The 22,259-nt window shown below is 44.0% G+C and overlaps 1 protein-coding gene across 4 annotated transcripts in view; it reads right to left on the bottom strand.

Annotated features, from left to right (window-relative positions):
* Positions 1 to 21,368, bottom strand: part of KANSL1 (KAT8 regulatory NSL complex subunit 1) — a 133,080-nt gene extending 111,712 nt beyond the window's left edge. For 3 of the 4 annotated variants that reach the window (XM_080978594.1, XM_080978596.1, XM_080978597.1), the window contains exon 1: positions 20,606 to 21,368. The gene's annotated coding sequence lies outside the window, so the exon portion shown is untranslated. The remainder of the gene's footprint in view (positions 1 to 20,605) is intronic. The other variant, XM_080978595.1, reaches the window with a different exon arrangement.
* Positions 21,369 to 22,259: the final 891 nt, after the last annotated feature.

Below are 22,259 nucleotides of genomic sequence, written 5' to 3'. Positions count from 1 at the left end.
TGGACCATACTTCCCACCATTCCTGATTACTGGCCATATGCCTAGGGGCTGACGGCAGTTGTAATGTAGGACCAGTTTCCCCAACCCTGCTCATCAAAGTTCCTTTAGTGTGTCCCTCCCTTTTGATAAAGAAGCCCTAAAAACTCTTTAACCTTTCTTCATGGGAAAGTGCTCCAAGCCCTTGATCATTTTAATTGCCTCCCTCTCCCTTTTTCAGCTCTTTGTTTAGATGGGATGACAGTACTATGCACAGTATTCTAAAGATAGTTCTGCCAGAGATTTAAATAATGGCATTATACTTGGTTCTTCTCTACTGGGAGACACAAAGCAGGTTTTAAAGTTGCTTGTTCCGTTTCTATTATGCAAGTGGATGTAGAAAAGAGCAGCATCAATCCTGATTTCGTTGCAAACAGTTAGATAACACAGGTGGACCCAGATCCACATTTCTTTTTAGGTATGTCAAGATGCAACCAACCAGCTCAGCAACATTCAAGATGAGCATCACAACAGCGACGTGTGCAAAAGGTTGCTTCCATACACTTACTAGATCAGGGGTCAACATTTAAGACTTACTTTGTTCTCTCAAGTGGACAACTGTGGACGCCACATGGAAACAGCATGTTGGGAGGGAAATGTTTTTATCATTTCCCCAAGCTAAGTATTTGTCATTACATTCATTACATTCATTCATCTGCTTGGGAGGCTAACTTTACTTAAAACAACAATTTGCACCACTTTTATATTTGTTTCACAAACACTCCCAGTACACATTTTTCAGGTAATCCGTTCTGGAATAGAAAAAGGCACTGGGTACAAACTTTTATAGAAGGCCCATCATGGCTTAGCAGCAATGCCAAATCTTTTCTATTATTGTTGGAATAATTGATGAAGTGGGGAAGGACATCATCCTCAGTACAAAGTCAGACTGAAATTCAGTCCATTCTAGACACCCCTTGTTCCTTGGAAGCTACAACAAGGCCTACAATGTGTAGTAAGTCCTGTGGATCTAACAGCTGATTACAAAGATGCCTGGCACAATGAGCACCTCTCCTCGAAAACAACACCACCAGCAGCCTGGTTCTTGCAGCACACACTTTCATTCAACCAATCTTCACCCTAAAGCACATCTCAAAGGTTTTATACATCTGTAACAAAAACCACTTACTATCACCAAAGATTCCTCATCAACTGAAATACTTGCAAATATGAAGTCATAGGGACAGGGGGAGGCTCATTAAGATTACAGCTACTAAATCATTAAACATTGTATGTGTGCTTGTTTCAACAGGCTAACACAGTCAATAAAGGACAGGCATTTTATTTACTTTAAAAGCTTACATCCTTGTCTTCTTTCCAGAACGGAACTCAAGGTGGGTAACAAAGCGGAAAATTCCATGCGGTATTTAAAAATCAACCTTAAACCCTATTCCTTGCAACCATCATAAAACCACAATATTTTATAAACTAACAACAAGAGTCAAAACAAGGAACAGGATTGAAAAATAAACCGTGGGGAGGAATTTCAACCAAAAGCCTTTCTGAATAGCCATGTTTTTGGCAACCTCCTAAAAACAAAAGTGCATTGCGATCTGACAGATTGCATCAGGCATTCCACAGGGCAGGTGCCACTATGGAGAAAGCCCCACATCTCACAAACATGATAGCAAAGCAAAAGGCAAGGCTGATGGGATGGAGGGGAGGACAGTGTGTGTATGTAAAAACCAGAAACTAAGTTTGTTGGAACAGGACCCGAGACCAGGATTCAAATCCCCACTCGGCTATGAAGCTCACTGGGTGACCTTGGGCCACTCAGTGGCTCTCAACCTAACCTAACAGGGTTATTGTGCAGATTAACTGAGATAAGGGAGAACCATGCTCGCCACTCTGAGCTCCTTGGAGAAAAAGGTTGGACAGAAATATAATAAAAAGATAGAAGATTATGAATAAAAGTTGAATTTTGATCTCTTAATAGTGGCATGGTGTTACATTAATTCTGAGGGTATAAAATGCTTCCATAAGAAATTAAATCACAAATGTGTTAAATGCCTGCTTGTTTAGCAATGGCACAAAAATTGAAATCTATTAACATGCCTGTAGTTGGGTACTGGGCTTACAAAATTTGGGATTTATTACTAATGGATGAATTAAAGCAACAAGTAAGGACTCAACATGAGAGAGAGAGAGAGAGAGAGAGAGAGAGAGAGAGAGAGATTTTCTTTATGACTGGGGCACTGGTATTCAAATGTTAGGAGATTTAACTGAAACAATTATATGCTGTATTTTTTTGTATTTTTCTTTGAAATATTAATTTAACGAAATAATAACATGTAAACATCTGTGTTCATACAAACTGCCTCTGAAGAGTCACTTCCTACTGTTATACAAATACAAATTGTGCAATCATAGGGTGTGGGTGGGTGTAAGCAAGTCCCACTGTCTTCAATGGGACTTACTCCTAGGTAAGTAGGCATATAGGACTGCACCCAATTTATGGACATCTGTACCGAAGAAGCACCGTGCTTAACTGTGGCAAGCTGAGCTGAAATAAAGGCTGAACATTTTGATATTTATTTCAACACTTTTAAACATCTGCTTTTTCTAGGGGGGGGGGGGCTAGGCAGGCAGCAATTTCATTTGACAGCAATATTTCCCTTCTTCAACACAAGAGGAATTACTGAATGAGAATAATGAGGGTCAAATCCCACACGAGGGCCATATCAGTCAATAATTACATTGCAGTGTGTATGTCTGTACTCTCAAGGAAATGTAGTATTAAGAGCCTGCACATTCATCCTGGTCTACATCTGATTCCAAATATGTTTATTAACACCAAAATATGCACTTATCCAGTCGCTTGTATTAAACATGCACATTTTTTGTATACCAGTATGAATTCCAGCAAGTACCGTATTTTTCGCCCTATAGGACGCACTGGCCCATAGGACGCACCTCCTTTTGGGGGGGGGGGAATGAATAAAAATGAATTTAAAAAATATAAAAAATTCCCGCCGGGCTCGCAAGGCTTGCGGACACCTGCGCGAAGCACGGGGCGCCCTCCGTGCTCCAGGCAGCAGGCTGCTATCCGCAGCCTAGGGAGCCCTGCGGGAACTCCCGCGGGCTCCCCAGGCTTGTGGATATCTGCCCGAAGCACGGGGCGCTCTGTTTCAGCGCGCCCCGTGCAGCAGGCTGCGGATGTCTGCCCGAAGTGCGGGGCGCTCTGTTTCAGCACGCCCCGCGCTCTGTGCAGCAGGCTGCTATCCACAGCCTAGGGAACTCCCGCAGGGCTCCGTAGGCTGCAGATGTCTGCCCGAAGCGCGGGGCGCTCTGCTTCAGCACGCCCCGCGCTCCGTGCAGCAGGCTGCTATCCGCAGCCTAGGGAGCCCTGCGGGAACTCCCGTGGGCTCCCCAGGCTTGCTGATAGCTTCCTGAAGCCTGGAGAGCGAGAGGGGTTGGTGTGCACCGACCCCTCTCGCTCTCCAAGCTTCAGTGAAAGCCTGCATTCGCCCCAAAGGACGCACACAGATTTCCCCTTCATTTTTGGAGGGGGGAAAGTGCATCCTATGGGGCGAAAAATACGGTATGTGTCTTTTGGGGGGGGCTGTATTTTCGTTCAGGAGATGGTTAGTTGTTTAATTTGCATTATCCACTCACTAGCAAGATAAGTGTAGCATGTTCAGTTGTAGAAGCAGGGGTGGCAAACTTGGTGCCTGTCCGATGTTGAAATACCAGCCAGAATGGCCAATGGCCGGGGATTATCGGGATTGCAGCCAAGCATTTGGGCGGGAGTTGGGTGGGGAAGAACAGCTAGTTCCCCAACCCTGGGCTCAAGGGCAGAACCTTTCGTTGTTCAAGCAAAGGCAACTTATTACTTTTACTTCCTCCTGCCCACACTTCCCTCCTTCCAGAGTTCAACCTCCTCTTTTTTCTCTCTGCAGCCTCCTCGGGCAACATTACCTGCTCTGGGGACTGTAAGTCATTGCTTTAATCTTGCACCGAATTGCCTTACTGAAATCTCTTCCTGGATGACTCATCAAAAGTTCAAACTCTAATATGGCTTGTCACTCTCTCCTTTGTGGGGGTGGGGGAGGAGGGACACCTGATGCCAAAATCTGCCAGTGCCAAACATTTCCTGCTTGTCCATCTGCAAAATGGGAAACTTCATAGCAGTAGGGTGTGCAGGGGCAGCCAGTGTCATGTCCTGCAGTTGTTTAAGGACTACACAACTACCACCCGCCCGGTTATCTGACGCTCAAGGGTGTTGCTATCCAGCACCACACTGGCCACCCCTAGCGCAGTGGATCTAGGATAAAAAGGGAAAAGACCCCTGACAGTTAAGTCCAGTCACAGACTCTGGGGTTGCGGCCGTCATCTCGCTTTACAGGCCGAGGGACCCGGCGTTTGTTCACAGACAGTTTTTCCAAGTCATGTGGCCAGCTTGACTAAGCCGCTTCTGGCGAACCAGAGCAGTGCACGGAAACACCATTTACCTTCCCACCGGAGCGGTACCTATTTATCTACTTGCACTTTTTGGCGTGTTTTCGAACTGCTAGGTTGGCAGGAGCAGGGACTGAGCAATGGGAGCTCACCCCATCGCGGGGATTCGAACCGCCGACCTTCTGATAGGCAAGCCCAATAGGCTCGGTGGCTTAGACCACAGCACCACCCACGTCCCAGCCGGATCCAGGATACCTGGACTCAAATCCCCACCTCTGCCATGAAGCTAAAGTTTGGGCCAGGCCCTCACTCTTTGAACTCAACCAATGCTGTAAGGATAAAGCTGGGGTGGCCATGAAGCCACTCCTGTGCTCCTCGGAAGCAGTGTTCGAAATTAGCCAGGCGCCAGGCACAGTTTGCACCTGACTAGTGGCCACTTGCAACCAAGTGAAGATACCTGGGTGCCAGGATGGCGCCTGACATCTCCACCATGTGGTGGGGCATGCCTGGGGATCACTGGACCTTGACTGTTTTCACACACTAATACCCCATCCTTTAGAATCTGCACAATTAGAATGAATTTCAGGAACCAAAATGCTTTTTTCTGTGCAGCCTGAGCATTAAGAAAAAGAGGTAGGAATCGGCCAATATACATGTGGACTGTCCCTGGATCAAGTGACTTTTCTTATTTAAGTTCTCAAAGCTCTTAACCTAGCTCAAGGTTGTCATCCGAACTAGCCGGATGTTTAACTGAGAATCAATCACGGTCAGTGAATGCCCGTGAAAACAAGACTTTGCCCCAAAATGGCAACTAGGCATTCAGTTTTGGCAACTGCAACCTTGGTTTAAGAAGCTATTTGGCACCTAGCTTACATACAGGGTGGATTTGATTTAAATCAAATTGATTTAAATCATGATTTAAATCACTAGTCAGTAAGACTTGATTTAAATCACTAGTCGGTAAGACTAAATCATTTTTTTTTACAGAAAGACTCATTCCTGCTGATATAATCTTAACATTTACAACCAGATGAAGGTTTCATTTCTGGAATAATAAATTTTCAGAGCAGTTTTTAAAGTTATATCAAAAATTACTGATTTGGTTATACTATTAGAAAGACATAGACAGATAATTATGAAATAATTGTGAGGTTTAATAAATTAACTGTTTATATTTGGACAACTTTTCTGCTGTACTTTATTGGAAGAAGAAAAATAATAATTTCCTTAATAACAATTTAAACAGTTTATATAACTAAGACAATAGCATTATAGCATATGTATTCATGTTTGTTAACTGATCTGGTTAAACAATTTTCAAACAGAAAAAACTTAGACTGAGTTTTAGTACACATGAAAAACTTAAACAAATCCTTATTTCCTGATGAATGGTCTTTGGACTACAGTGGTACCTCGGGTTAAGAACTTAATTCGTTCTGGAGGTCCGTTCTTAACCTGAAACTGTTCTTAACCTGAAGCACCACTTTAGCTAATGGGGCCTCCCGCTGCCGCGCGATTTCTGTTCTCATCCTGGAGCAAAGTTCTTAACCCGAGGTACTATTTCTGGGTTAGCGGAGTCTGTAACCTCAAGCGTCTGTAACCCAAGGTACCACTGTATAATGTAACTTAAATAGAAAACTATCTTTAGAAATATTTTTCCTCCCAAAGCATTATTTTAAAAATCCCATTTAAAGTTTTTAAAATCCAATTTACAGTGGTGCCTCGCAAGACGAAATTAATCCGTTCCGCAAGTGTCTTCGTCTAGCGGTTTTTTCGTCTTGCAAAGCAACCCTATTAGCGGCTTAGCGGATTAGCGCTATTAGCGGTTATTAAAGGCTTAGCGGCTTAGCTGCTAAAAGGCTATTAGCAGCTTAGCGGCTTAGAAAAAGGGGGGGGGGAGCGGGAAAAAAATCTCAAGACTCGCAAGACATTTTCGTCTTGCGAAGCAAGCCCATAGGGAAATTCGTCCTGCGAAGCAACTCAAAAACGGAAAACCCTTTCGTCTTGCATTCGTCTTGCGGGGCACCACTGTATTTATTTTTCAAAAAAAATAATAATCACTTATTTTTATCCACCCTGCTTACATATCTGAGTTTCTAACACTGCTCAGAAGAAATCGGGAATAAATGTATCCCGGCATTCACACATTCAGTTTCACCGAAGCGGAACTAGAGTCCCCTCCCTAGCGGTGTTTACACAGACTGCCCTGCGTTCAATATAGATCAATTAATTCAGGTCAGCCCCGACAAAAGTTTTCATGCCTAGAAGCATGCCTACTCTCCTTTTTGCCAGCCAGGCAGCACAAGATCACTTCCGAGTATTCAGTTGCAGGAAGAGGGGGAAGGAGAGGTAAAAAAAACAACGCACAATACAGGGCTAGACTGCTTCCAAAGAAAATGGCAGAGTGCAAACTACGCAAAAAAACACACAACCCAACTTATTTATCTTGTGTGATTAGGAATACTTAATTTATAATTTTAAATGTACACTAAAACCAAGTGCTTAACACATTTTGTAACAGGGTATGTGCTGCAGAAGTACTGCTCAGGACTTCAAAGCAGAGGTTTTAAAAGAACATTACAGTAGCCCAGAAAGCAAGACCACCACACTGCTCCGGAGATGCCAAAGGAATGAAGCTTGCACTTCAAAACATTGGAACGACACAAACAGGCAAAAGCAATACGTGGAAATTGTCTGATGCATTCGTTCTGGAGACACAAAAGATGCCTTGTATGCAACCCTCCATTCCTCTGGTTGAATATCATCGACACTGGCTGGCACTGCCCCCTCCTGTGTTTCAAACAATTCTTCCTCCACCCTACCTGAAGATTGCGGCAACCGATGGCGAACTTTTGCATGTAAAGCTGAGCTACAGCCCTCCCCCCATTAAAGGAATGGCTCCTCTTTCACCTGGTACACAAAACAGTCTGTGAAGTGAACATAAGACTTTTTGCACACAAAGCAAGACTGGCGCCTCAAGACCAGCAAGCTGGCCACAATTGGCATTTATGCTTTCTGATTGCCCAAACTGATTAATGCAGGAATGATCTCAGGAAACTTATGACTCCCTGTAAAGTAGGTGAGGTGTAGCTAGTATCCTTATATTGAAGATGGAGTTAGTAGCAGGTTGCTTAAGACTACCTAGTGCAGGGATGTCCAACCAGTAGATCGTGATCTACCGGTAGATCCCCAGCTGATCCTGGTAGATCATGGGATCCTTATCGTGTACAAAAAGTTACAGGGGAAAAGCTAAAAAACTCTGTGCAATCCTCCCCCACGCACGCTCCTCCTCCCTCCAATGACAATGGGTAGATCACTGCCAGATTCTTTATACTGGGAGTAGATCACAGTCTCTTGGGAATTGGACATGCCTGACCTAGTGAATTAAAGGAGATATTTGAACCAGGAATTTCCTAGCTTATACTGTAAGCCACAACACTACACGAGATCTGAAGCTTTCCAGTTGCTCTGTACCACTTTCAGAAAGAATGTGCAAGATGCTTTCAACTGCCAAAAAAGGATCCCAAGAGATCAAGGATAAATTAGGCAAAGAATTCACCGAGCATTCTGACACTTGTCAAAAAATGCAAGCCTTCTTTGCGAACACCAAGACTCAAGAGACAAAGGCCTGGTTCGCATGTCACAACTGTATTTAAAAGCAACTATGGTTGAATGCAACTATGCTGTGTGCTGCTGCATGCCCCACTACCAGGAAACAAGCCAGTGTGGCATGTTGCAACATCTGAACCCCAACTCATTGATTGCTTGTCTCCAAACAAACCACAAGCAGTAGCCAAGGTTCGCTCTTGGGATTACTATTTGTGATTTGTTTAGAGAGAAACAAACCATGGAGTTTGGGTTCAGACAGCAAGCAACAGCAGCCACAGAGGAGCAACTAAGTGGGCCCTTTTAAGCAGTGCGCTGGTTCACATTAAACCATAGTTTGTTTCTAATGTGAAATGCAAATTGAGCTAACTAACATGAATACTGGATGGATATGTTATTTTCACTTTGAATTTTATTCATGTGCTATCTTCAAGCATCAAGTCCTCTGCTTCAGTAGCATCAGTGCTACTGCACTTATACTGCAATTATACTCTCATACCCATTTCCTACCGCCACATAGCTAACCCATAACAGTGAATTTGAAAGCACACTCTATTCCATCGCCAGCACAGAAGCAGCAAGTCCAAATCCTAAAACTGTCCACATTATACTTTTTCACAATGGCCCTCCTTGGATACAGAGAGTGCTTGCTGGAGAAACATGAAGTCCACTGTACCAATGTCAGTTTCAGCCAGATTACCCACACCATATTGCTGCTGAAGCAAAAAGTGATTTTATTAATTATAAAACTTCTATTTCAATCTTCAAATACATTTTTCCCAAGAGAGCTTAGATACAGTCCATTAATAATATAATCCAATAATAATAATAATAATAATAATAATAATAAATTTTATTTATACCCCGCCCTCCCCCGCCAAGACGGGGCTCAGGGCGGCTAACAATCAATAATAAAAACAAGTTGATTAAAATAAAACTTAAAAACAAGATTAAAATACAACATTAAAACATCAAATGCAGCCTCTTCACTGGAGGAGAAAGGAAAAAAGAAAGAGGGGGAGGAATCAAATTGATTCTAAGCCAAAGGCCAGGTGGAACAACTCTGTCTTACAGGCCCTGCAGAAAGAAATCAGATCCTGCAGGGCCCTGGTCTCATGAGACAGAGCGTTCCACCAGGCTGGAGCCAGTGTTGAAAAGGCCCTAGCTCTGGTTGAGGCTAATCTGACTTCCTTAGGGCCCGGGACCACTAGGGTGTTGCTATTTATGGACCTTAAGGTCCTCTGTGGGGCATACCGGGAGAGGCGGTCCCATAGGTACAAGGGTCCTAGGCCGTGAAGGGCTTTAAAGGTCAAAACCAGCACCTTAAATCGTTTTTAAACAACAACTCTAAAACCATGTAAATGGAATAAAACAAATTCCAAAGGAAGCAAAGCTATTAGAAAAGCCTCAGAAAATAAAAAGTTTTCTTCCTGACACCAAATAATAACAAAACATGCATCGGTGGTCCTTCCAGTAGAGGGCCTATCACAACCAGCTGGACCTCCCTGGGGCAGTGTTAGAAACTCAGATATATAGTGTGATAGCCAAATGGCACCTTAAACCTGGGTTGTGGTCACCACAATGGAATGTCTAGGCGCCATTCCCCCACCACCACGGGATTTATCATTATTATTCATTCCATTTCTATACTGCTTTTTGTTTTAAAGAACGAATCTCAAAGCGGTTTGCAACACATTAAAACATCAAATAAAACAATCCAGAATAAAACTAAGCTTTATTGAAAATGTTTCACCTCCTTCTCTAAGTGACATTTTGTTTTCCTCAGTCGCCAGCCCGACATCCGGAGATCTCCATGTGGTCACAACTGGACCTTTTCCAGTTGCAAAACGTGCCTGGCTAATTTCTAACACTGCCCTGGGGAGTTCATATCACCGCCTCTGAGCAGGTCCTTCAGATGCTAGGGTCACCCAAGAGGAAGGCCTCCACAAATTTAAAAATCCAGGCAGGCTGCTATATGGAGGCAGGTGATCCTTCAGGCATTTCGATCCCAGACCTTACAGAGTTTTGGAGACAAGCACCAGCAACTTGTTTTGGTGCCAAGCAATGTTATGTTCCCATTGCTTGGTCCCAGTTTGCAGCATAACAGCTGCAAACTATACTGCAGCTTCCAGACAGTTTCCAAAGGCAACTCCAAACGCAACAGATTACAGTAATCTAACCTGCAAAGTGCCAGAGCATAGGTTACTCTCGCCTGGCTGCCCCTGTCCATAAAGGATTACCAGCCTCAACCAAAAGACACTCAATGCCACAGAGGTCACACAGGCTGCAGGGACAAAGCTAGATCAATGAGCGCTCCCTAAATTTTAAACCTGATTTCTCCAGGTTTAACCCTGTCCAAATCAGGCAAACACCTACTGACACAAGTGGTGCACCTACCAGCAGTAACCCTGTCTTGTCAGGATGGAGTTGCAGTTTATTGGCCCTCATTCAGCTCATGATTAAGCCCAGCCACCCATTCAGCACTTCTATTGCCTCACCTGAATCCAATGTAAAGGACTGAGAAAGAGACCTGGGTGTCAACAGCACACTGACATGGATGACTTCATGTAGATATCCACAGCATAAATGCCAAGGAACTGAGAAACAACACACTCAGCACCAACTTCTGGAATCAACCATCCAGACAGGGACAAAACCGCTGCAATGCAGTGAACCTCAATCCTTAAACCAGATGAATACTATCACAATAGTGAAAGCCAGAGATGTCCAAGAAAAATCAACAGGGCATCAGTTCCCTAATCCCTCTCTCAGCATAGATAACCCACACTGTAAACAAGGCAGTTTCTGTGCTAAACCAGGCCTGAAACTAGACAGAAACAGATCCAGATAATCAGCCTCAGATAGGCAATCCCAGTTAATAACCATCACCCTGATCTAAGGAGGGCCTTTTCCAGAAACCACATCCTTTAGGACATCTGGGGCTGCCCCTCTCACATATTACAATACAAAATGCAGCAAGAGACTAGTAGTTTACACAAGCAATGCATGACAAATTGCTACATTCCCATTATTATTTTTATTAACAACTGAATTTATATACCACTCTTATACCCGGAGGTCTCAGAGTGGTTCCAGCCTGACTCCCTCCCTCGCAATCTTCGCGGAGCTCTGGCCCAATGGTTGCCAGTGGCTTGAATTAATTAATTTTATAACGAATGATTTTAGACTGTTGTTTATGCTGTACTTTTGTACTGTTTTATTGTTGTTAGCCGCCCTGAGCCCGGCTTCGGCTGGGGAGGGCGGGATATAAATAAAATTTATTATTATTATTATTATTATTATTCACAGAATAAAATCAAAAAATAAAACCACAAAATACATAATCAAAACAACCACCCAATACCCCCCCCCAAAAAAAGACATTTTAAAAGGGTATAGGATGTCAGTCAAGGTCTGGTTAAAAGGGAATGTTTTTGCCTGGCACCTAAAAGTGTATAATGAAGGCGCCAGGTGAACTTCCCTGGGGAGAGCATTCCACAGACAGGGAGCCACGTTCTCGTGTTGCCACCCTCCGGACCTCTGAAGGAGGTGGCACACAAAAAAGGGCCTCAGAAGATGATCTCAGAGTCCGGGTAGGTTCATATGGAAAAAGGCGGTCCTTGAGGTATTGTGGCCCTGAGCCGTTTAAGGCTTCCTAAGTCAAAACCAGCACTGTGAATTGGGCCCGGAAACTAACTGGTAGCCAGTGCGGTTGGACCAGGATCAGTGTAACATGCTCAAACCGTATTGCTCCGGTGAGCAACCTGGCCACTGAATTCTGCACTAGCTGAAGTTTCCGAACTGTCTTCAGAAGCAGCCCTACGTATAACGCAGTGCAGTAATCTAACCTTGAAGTTACCAGAGCATAGACAACAGTAGTTAGGCCATCCCTGTTCAAATAGGAGCATAGCTGGGTCACCAGCCGAAGCTGATGGAAGGCACTCTGGGCCACTGAGACCACCTGAGCCTTGAGCGACTGCAAAGGATCCAGGAGTACCCCCAAGCTACGAACCTACTCCTTCAGTGGAAGTGTAACCCCATCAAGAGCAGATCTCCCACCCATCCAGTCTAGGGAACCACCCACTAACAGTGCCTCAGTCTTATCTGGATTGTGTTTCAGTTTGTTGGTTCTCATCCAGTCCTTTATTGAGTGGCAAACGTTTAATAACTTTTTTTCAGATTTCTACAGTGAAGGCAATTCCAGTTGTAGTTCCAGCCACAAACCTGTTCTCGCCCCTTCACCACAAAAGAGCATTAGCTATGCAAAGGAGACAATGGCCCTGATCCTGCAAACCCCATTCACAGGCTTTATGAATTCATATCTGCTATACTGAGCGTGCAAGATCCTATCACATAGGAGACAGCAGACCATTAAGGATTTGCATGGGCTGCTGTAAGGATGAAGCCTTCTACTCCTCCCATTATTCAGACATATGACCACAATGCTAAACACCTTTAGTATTTGAATTACAGCAAAATAACTGTGTTTAACTGGAAAAGTGAAACCTCTTGACTTTCATTCTTGAACTGAAAGTGCTACAGGCCAAGAGCACATAGCTTCTTGGATATTCCATCCTCAAAAGTTTTTTTTTAAATCCTGTACAGTATTTATATAGTCAGTTCAATGCATTACTCTTTTCCAGAAGCCTCAAGTTAAGAGTTACATTTGGATAAATGTATAGGCTGATACTTACAAAATTAGCACATCAAAAACAGCAATCAAAGAGTGACCACAACTGTTCCAATAAAAAATAGCTTAGCAACATTGGAAGGACAAGTATGGATAAATGAATGGTTGAATAGAGGAAGGATGTCTAATAACACTCCCTAGCCACTCAGAATCATTTAAACAGGTATTACCAACTTCTAAAGAATATAAGAGGGTATATTTCAAAATTATATACCTAAATGAGAAAGATAACTTGGAAAAGAATAACCTAAGAATAGCTATGGGTATGTGAAAAGTCTGATAAATGTTTCAAGCAGAGAGTCTTAAAGTTACAATTCAAGTGGTATTTGAGCCACTTCATTTGAAACGAATACTCAAGGAGAATTACTTATTTAGCAAGATTTATATATATCTTGTCTTTAAAAATCTTAAGATGTTTACATAACATTGCATAAAATATTTGTTTTTAAAACAGGAATAAAAACAAAATTCAAAATATAGATAAAACCAAGAGTTTTAAAAACAGATATACATGCAAGAAATGCCTGTCTGTGTAGAACTACCTAAACAAGGTGCCACTGAATATAATATCCCAGTCTTAACTGTGTTCTTTATCTTAATTTGAAATTATTTTGGTTGAGAGCTTTCCCATTAAAAAAATGATGAATCACAGATTTGTAGAGTTGTAAGGGACCCGCAGGGTCGTCTAGTCCAAGCACCTGCAATGAAGGAATCGCAACTAAAGCATCCATGACAGGTGGCCATCCAAGCTCTGCTTAAAAACCTCAAAGGAAGGAGAGTTCACCACCTCTCGTGAGTGTCTATTCCACTGTCAAACAGATCTTCCTGGCAGAACTTATTCCTGATGTTTGACTGTAATCTCCTTTCTTGTAACTTGAATCTCTCTTACCCTCCAAAGTAGGAAAAACAAACTTGCTCCATCATCCATGTGACAGCCCTATAGATATCTGAAGATAGCTATCATATCTCCTCTTAGTCTCCTCATTTACAGGCTAATCATACCCAATTCCCTCAACCCTTCCCCATAAGGCTTGGTTTCCAGACCCTTGATCAACTTGGCCACACTCCTCTCCACATTTTCCAGCTTGTCAATATCCCACTTAAATTGTGATGCCCAGAAATGACATTGATCCCTATTGAAATTCATTCCGTTAGTTTGGTCCCAGTTCTCCAATTTGTTAAGGTCATCTTGAATCCAAATTCTGTCTTCAGCAGCACTGGCTACCCCTCTTAGTTTGGTGTCATCTGCAAAATTGATTGGTATCCCCTCAATACCTCATCCGGGTTGTTTATAAAGATTATGAACAACGGGCCCAGGACAGAACCCAATGGCTCCCCACTTGTCACTTTTTTCTAGGATGACAAGGAACCGTTCGTGAACTCTTCAGGTTCAGTCAGTCGACCAGCTACATATCCACCTATCAGTTTACCATGTCCAGTTCTCATTTTACTAGCTTCTCTGCAATATCATCATGAGGGACTTTGTCAAAAGCCTTACTGAAATCAAGATACACTACATCCACAGCATTCCCCGTATCCACCAAGCTTGCCAACTCTTACTTAAAAAATCATACTTGTATTTCAATTGAAGACTAAAGATTGCTGTGGCACCTTTTAAAAAACCAGACCTTTCCTACCTGGATTCAGGGCTGGATTTAGGTTTGATGAGGTCCTAAGCTACTGTAGGTAATGGGGCCATTTATATGTCCAGCTGTCCTTTGTCAACAACAAATTGTCTCTGGTTTTTGTGTTGAATCTATGCTTTATGGTAATGGACCTAATAGGTATCTAAAGCCATTTGCACATAACAAAATATGTATTTTATCAAAGTAATTGTTGAACTGAAATATAATTAAGAAGTATATTCATAGTGAAATGCTTTTTAAAAAATTGGGAGTGAGGCCCTAAACTATAGCTCGTTAATTTATACGTAAATCCGGCACTGCCTGGATTTCAGAATACTGTATGAAGGTACCAGTTCAGACACCAGGTAGGGGCATGCCATTTCTGAAGTCTCTCTTGCATAAAAAGAAGCTAATGCAGCAGTGTGGGGTTGAGATAGGACCCATTCATCCCAGTATGTCAGGTTTTTACTTTCAGGTAGATTTCTATCTAGAGCATTCAAAAAATGGTGTGCGGTGTGCACACCCTTCCTCACAGCAGTGCAATCTATTCAACAGCACATGTAGACAAGTTGGAAGCCAAAACTGAGGCCCTCCTCACTTGCCCACACCCAAGAACAGATAGGTTGTTCATTACCAATTGTGCTCATTATCACATTACCAATTGAGCTCTGTGAGGCCTCATCACACCAGGTGTTTATGATGAAAACCCACTTGTTTTTGTCTGCTTTCTGAGTAATTTTATTCTTCTGCTGATGAGTTCGGTTACAGTTACGTATCTTGATTTATTTCTTCTGCTAAATGTTTGTCTTCATTAATGATTTTATGGATGTAGTTGCGTTTTACTATGTTTTGTTTGTAAACTAAACTTGTTGTTACCCTTAATAGGCAACCTAGAAGCATTTTTTTAAAAAATAAAATAAGAGCATGAGCTACAATATTTTTGTAATTCTTCATTCCAAGTAAGATTCATTCTACAGAAGGATAGCTCTGTGTGACATCAAGACTGATGGGATCCTGGATTGATTATTTTCATTTACAATGCTTATCCTCTAGTATTCTCTCTCAAGCGAGGCCTACACAATTCCTTCCTTATCGGTGCTCAGGAGGCAAGTGAAGATGTCTCCTTTATGTGACATTTGGACTGTGAGCTGAATTTTATCTCTGCATTTTGCTGTTGGGGGACATTTTATTTTATACGTTTGATTTTGACTGAATGGTGCACCACCTTTCAGCAGATGGACAGACAGGTGATACGTTTAAAAACAAAGCATATATTGTATATTGTATTTACAAGCCAATTATCCCAAACAAGGCAACATACAAGTAATTACAGATTCCCACTCATCCAGTAACCTCGCCATGGACTATTCACCATCTCCCAGTCTAACCTGCCTCTCAGTTGTGGGGATAAAATGAAGAGATGGATGGAGAGACAGGAGAACCATATACACCATGGGTAGGCCTAAGGCCCGGGGGCCAGATCAGTCCCCATCTCCTTCTAAATCTGGCCCACGGACGTTCCAGGAATCAGCGTGTTTTTACATGACTAGAATGTGTCCTTTTATTTAAAATGCATTTCTGGGTTATTTGTGGGTGCTGCCTTGTGTTTTTACAGGAACAGAATGTGTGCTTTTATTTAAAATGCATCTCTGGATTATTGTGGGGCATAGGAATTCATTCATTCCCCCCCAATATAGTCCGGCCCCCCACAAGGTCTGAGGGACAGTGGACCGGCCCCCTGCTGAAAAAGTTTGCTGACCCCTGATATACACAGTATGTAATTGTTAATTAATAAATTAGGCAAAGCCCTCATTGTCTTCTATATTTTTCAACTGAATCACAGAATAACAAATCAGGAGGGAGTCATGTAGACTATCTTAAGGCCATGTTCAATCCAGAGCTAGAGCACCCTCTGGCTAATTAGTTCCACTGTCAAACTGCTCTTGCCACTGAAGTTTCTCTGATATTCAACCAAAATCTGTCCTTCTGCAACATGACTTTACCCTCTACATGACAGCCCCTGAAACAGCACTGAACAGAAAGCAGCAGGGCCTCCACCCACTGACTCACTCCTACAACAGAGACACCAGACACACAGGCAAAGGGCTCTTGAACCCTTTCCTCTGTTGCCATTCATGCTGGGGAGGCTTGGCAGAGCTCCACACTTCCTTTGGTTGCTTCACCATCATGTGACTGTGGCCGAGGTATGTAACGAAAAGAAGACTCTCTGTACCAAAGCTTTAGTTTCTGTACACACCAGAGAGGAGGGAGTTAAGGAGCCCTTTGTCCTTATCGTAGCTTGGGAGAAAGTGAACAAGGGGTCGATAGTAAGGAAGGTCATTGCAACACCAGGTTATGCTTTGAGGGCTGGGCTGGGCTTCCAGGCTGCTAGCTGCCTGACCCTACCATAAAATAGGAGTGAAAAACTTTTAATACACGCATGTTTCTCTTGACAGTTGTCATTAATTGGTTGATTACAAGGGTCTTTCAAATGATTGATTGGTTGATTGCAAGGGCCTTTCAAATGAGATTAAAAACAAGTTTTGAGCAGCAACCTGCATGTACTATTAAGTCGACAGAATTTAACATCTATTCACCATTAGAATTCACCATATATTTCTTTTTAAATGACCTTTTTATCATTATATATTGGGCACCCAAGCCTTAACTCTTAAACAGGCATCACACTGTTAACTAATTCTAGTTGGGAAGCCATCTGCTGAGGCAAAAATGAACCCTCTGGCACTTCCAACACGAATTTATTGTTACTTCAGCTTTTGTGACCAAATCCCACTTTATGTACTTGGCAAAGTAGGCCCTCACCTATGAAAGCTTATGATACAAGAGTGCAATTCTGTATAAAGAATTAAGTTCCGATATAAGTTCAATGGAGCTTATTCCCAGGTAAGTGTGTATGTTTTAAGTTCCAGGGGACTTATGCAGACTATAGTGGAGATACCTAACAGAAGTATAGTTTCTCCAAAATAATTTATTACAAGTCAATGAAAGCAGTAACAGAATTTCATAAATCCAAATAATTCAATTTGCCTATAGAAACAGACTCTCAGCAACAGCCTGTGTACGTAAAAGATTGCTTGTTCAGGAGGGAAATGACACTATCCATGAAACGCATGAATACATGCATTCATAAGTACAGTTTTAATAAATAAGAATCCCCTTGCACCCCGAGAACGAGCACTCAGTCCTGTTTATCTGCCGGCACATTGCCTTCCAGGACTCCTATGGGCTGAGGTCAACTTCTAATTGAAACAAAAAACTTCACACTTCCTCAGATTTCACGCTCTTAATTTATGTAATGCCACTGTCCTACAACCAACACTATTGTGACATTATGAAATATAAATAGAGACATTTTAAACCATATATCACACACCATAATACACACATATAATCCAGCCCAAGCTGTCACACTTATTTCACTTTCATTACCAAATTTTCACTATATATTCCCCCATATTGTAGACAAGAACCCAGAGGTGTTTACTGTATCAGGCTTACTTGGTTGGCAGAATTTTTCCTGCTACACTAGATTCTAGCAGAAGTTTAAGTTAAACAGTTTCCAATGACACCTAAACACCATTTTATTAAATGTCTGACTACAGCAACCACTCACAAGTTCCTTTTTGACGACAGCCACTAACTCCAATTGCTGTGCAGCACAAGTCTACACATATTTACTCAGAAGTTGCACTCTGGTAAGTGGGACTTACTCCCTAGTAACTGACTTTAGGATCACAGCCTTAATGTCTAATCTGTTGATACAGGGGTGTTACAGTATTTTTCCAACAAAGAGTAGTTCTTTTTAAAAGTCATATATTTACCTTACCCCACAGAGAGAAAATTCTACGTAGATCAGTAAGCCACAAGGATCTACTTCTAGAATTTTTGTGAGCCTGTCACAACCAGAAGTACTCTCCTTCACTTTCACAACATGTTTTAACTTCTAAGGGAGAGCTTTTTACCTAAGCCTTATTTTTAGAATTACGTATCATAGACACAGAGCAAGCATCACATGACATGACGCAACAGCTTGAGAGAAAGAGGCCCAAATTGTTGTCAACTTAACATTCACAACATAGCCATAAAAAATGGGAAATGTTATTCAATTAATTTCATGTGATAAAAAAAAAATCTGTAGCACTGAACAAGTTTTTCATCAAAGTACAGTTACAGTAGATAACCCCTACCCCCCCCAAAAAACATACTGTATGGGTAACCTTGTTTTTAATTGACATATCTTATTTTAAGATGATTCTGCAGCAGACCAGTCAACCAACAGCATCATTATTTACAAAACATTCTTTAATTTGACATCTTTAAGCAAAAAAGTTTAGTGAACTGGAATTGTTTACAGTTTAAGGGGGGGTGGAAACATTCCCGCCAATTCTAAATCATTAGTGATAAAAGGCAGGCAAGCAACATCAAATGCCAAATGGCTCACTAAGACAAAACCAAGTTTGTAAATGAAACAGCCACTATGCAGTTCAAACAAATGGGGGAAGGGGGAGGTATGTTAACATACACTAAGCTGTTACAAGTAAGTTTCAGAGTAAGTACACTGAATAGTGAGATGGTGACAGAAGCCACGTTTACTGGCATAACTATCATACTACTTACTACACGTGACCCAACTCTACACCTCATCTACAGGCCCTATTAAAATAAAGAGGCAAATCCCACGGGTTAAAGATTATGCAAAAGAAGTGTTATGCAATTTGTGCCTGGTTTCTTCAAAACGTATACATGAGTTTGTTTGGCTAGAGTGTCCCCACCACCACTAAGATGAAAGTCGGTTTAGAAACGAACCGACCAAAAAGAGAGAGAGAAAGAATAGGGGGAGGGGAAAACAAATTCATTGTTGTTGACCGTAGTAACAAAGCTACCCATACAACAGCAAGCAGTCACCACAACGCGCACACAAAAAAATGACTGCCAACCAGCCACGTGACGGCGAGATCTCCAACACAGGCGCGCGCGCACACACACATACACAGGCGCACACGCGCAAGATGTTTGAGAATGGAAACTGGGGATGGGTTTAGAAGGCTGTGATGGAACTTCGGGCGCGCCGGCGTTCGAATGCTGGTGAGAAGTAGCAAACTGGAAGGCGTGCATGTTTTATGAATAGGGGGAGGGGGGTAGAGGAGGAGAGAGACACTAAACACAAAGAGAAAGAAACTCCAGTTGGGAAGCTCTCTTTTCTTTGCTAAAGGAGGGGGAAGCCTTCAATTTAAAGTGGCGCCATCAGAAACCAGCCTCTCTTCTTCTTCCCCCTCCCCCTCGCTCATGCAATGGAGCCGCAATACTTCGCCTAAGCGCGCACACGCACATACAAACACCAGTCTCAAAAGAGTCGGGCTAGGTTTTTTGTTTAAAGCCACTTAAGCGGGAGGGGGGGCAGAGAGAGAGAGACGCGATTATGGTGGGCATTAAGACAGCGCTTTGACTGTGCAAAGTGCTTTACTCTATTGTAAAGTGAGCACTGCGGGAGTGGTCGTCTCTATTCCCAAACAAAGTCAACCCACCTCCTTTTTCTCGCTTCTCCCCCCCACCTCCACCCCCCAACCGTAAAGAGACCGGCTAGAGTGCTCGTAATCTACCACCCGCACTCAACTATGATCGATTTTAAGGATTGAACGTTCTTTTGCCACCTGATAAAGCGCGATTACACCAAACTGCATGGCTTTTTAAAGCACCGCGGTGGGGGGGGGGCAAGAGAAGGGGAGCTGCATTTTAGGTGCAGGACACCGCAAACGCCTCGGACAGTTGCGAACCCGTAACACGCAACAACAACCAACGACGGCGACGAGAAAGTAGCAGGGCAAAAAATAATAATATTCGTCACGGAGACTTGGGAGCCTGGCTGCGCCTGGCACCGGGGGCTGGAGAAGAAGGAAAGCGGGCAGGGAAGTTTATTATCATCGCTGTTATGCTTAAAGGAGGGGGGGCGGGAGGAGAGGAATAAACATAATTAGAGGGTACATCTTAGGACCAGAAATTAAAAGCAACGGTATAGGAAACATAGGGCAAAGGTGTTGGGGGGGGGGAGAAAGGGGGGTAAAAATAAGTTGTTTTCTGGCCGCCGAGGGCGCTTCCGAGGGCGCAGCCAGTCAGCCGCGCTAACAAAGGCAGGGAGAGAAGGGCCGAGCAAGGGCAACGGGGAAAGCCAAGCCAAGCCAGCAATGGAGCAAGGCGGGCGAAAGCAAAGCAAGCAGGCGGCGGCACCTACCACGTGATGGAGCCGAGAGCAGAGTCCGGGCGGATCCGGCCCGGTGCAAAAAAAATAAAAAAAAATAAAAAGGGCGCAGTTTGCAAACAAGGCGAGTGAAGCCGAGTTCTCTTCACTGCCGCCGCCGCCTCTGCTTCTCCCACCGCCGTAGTCGTCTTCGTCGCCGCTGCTTTTCTTTCTTTCTCGCCCGCTCCCCCTTTTCCCCCCCCTTCCTCCCAGCCCCGGCTCCCCTTTCCCTGCCCGCCTGCTCCCTGCTCTCCTGCAGGCAAGGAGGGCGGGCGGGCAGGAAAAGGGCTGGGGAAGGAAGGGATTTGGGGAGGGGGGGAGAAGGTTGTCTCCTCTTTTGCAACCACCCCCACACCCCACACCCCGGAGGAAAAGGAGGAGGAGGAGGAGGAAGAAGAGGCGGCGGCGGGGGAGAAAGAAGGTGCTCCTCTTTCCTCCCCCCAGTGGCGGCGGCGACTGCTGTTGCGGTGCCTCCGCCTCCTCCTCCTACTGCAAAGGAGGGTCTCTCGCTCGCTCGCTCTTCTTCAAAGTGGGGCACAGTGTGCAATAATCTCTGCGGCGCTGCCTTCTCCCCGTCTTCGCCCCCTTTTATCCTGTGCCTTCGCGCCCTACCCTCCGCCCGGGCACGACAGCAGGGCAGCCGCAGCGGGCGCGGAGGTGGCGCTGCCGCCGCTGTTTTTCTGCTGCTAAATTCTGTTCGGGGAAAAAAATGGCGGCCGGGCTCCTTCTCTGCCCTCCTCCTCCTCCCTTTAATCGGAGAATGCACCGGGCAGGAAAGGCAGCGCGAGGCGGGGGGAGGAGGAGGGAAAGCGAAAAGAGGAGGGAGGAGGGGAGGGAAGCGAGAGAGAAAAAAAGAAAGAGCCAGAGAAAGGGAGGCGCGAGCGCCACCGCCGGTTTCCCGAGCGCACTGCGGGCGAGCTCGCAGCCTCTGCAGCTAAAAAAAAAAAAAAAGGACTCTTTTTTTGCGCGCGCGAACAAGCGAGCAGACGCTAGTTAAAAAGGCGCGCGCGCGCCTCCCCCGCCCTCCCCGCACACAAGCAAGCGAGCGAGCAGATGAATGGGAGGGCGGCGCGCGACCCACGGAGAGGGCAGGCAGCGGCACGCTCGGAACAAGCTGAGGAGTTAGAAGGGCACGAAAACAGCATTTTGAATATCTCAGGGGCTGGCGAGGTTGAAAGTCAGTCCTGCAGTTTGGCAGAGTGAGGCAGCAGCAGCCGGTTCTGAACTTTCAGGAGAGGCAGGCGAATTGTGGTTAAATATTTTTATATCATATAAATACACAAGCATATTTACTGCTCAGTTGGGAGGAGAGGCGCTTGTGGGATTTTTCTACCTCAGGTGCCAAAGCAGCAGTCTTGGGTACTATACGACCCTCGGCTTGTGTGGGAAAGAAGGCACTATTTTCAGCTCCGCCTCAGGCAACAAAATATATTGGACTGGCCCAGCAAATGTCTTAAATGTTGACCCTTATAAACCCCTAAATGCATGGAGCTCAACTGTACCTTTGTATGTGCAGCACCCAAAAGGCAACCTCAGGAGAACGGCGCATATTCAGAACTGCCCTCCCTTAATAAGAATTTGAATCAAGGCCTCCAAAACTGTGCATAATATTCTAACTGCTCAAACACTTTCACAATAGGCTACCATT

The sequence above is a fragment of the Podarcis pityusensis genome (genome assembly GCF_964106645.2).
Source record: "Podarcis pityusensis genome assembly, chromosome: 13".
NCBI classification, from domain to species: Eukaryota; Metazoa; Chordata; class Lepidosauria; order Squamata; family Lacertidae; genus Podarcis; species Podarcis pityusensis.
The sequence above is the reverse complement of the archived record's forward strand: the minus strand, read 5'-3'. Positions and strand labels throughout refer to the sequence as shown.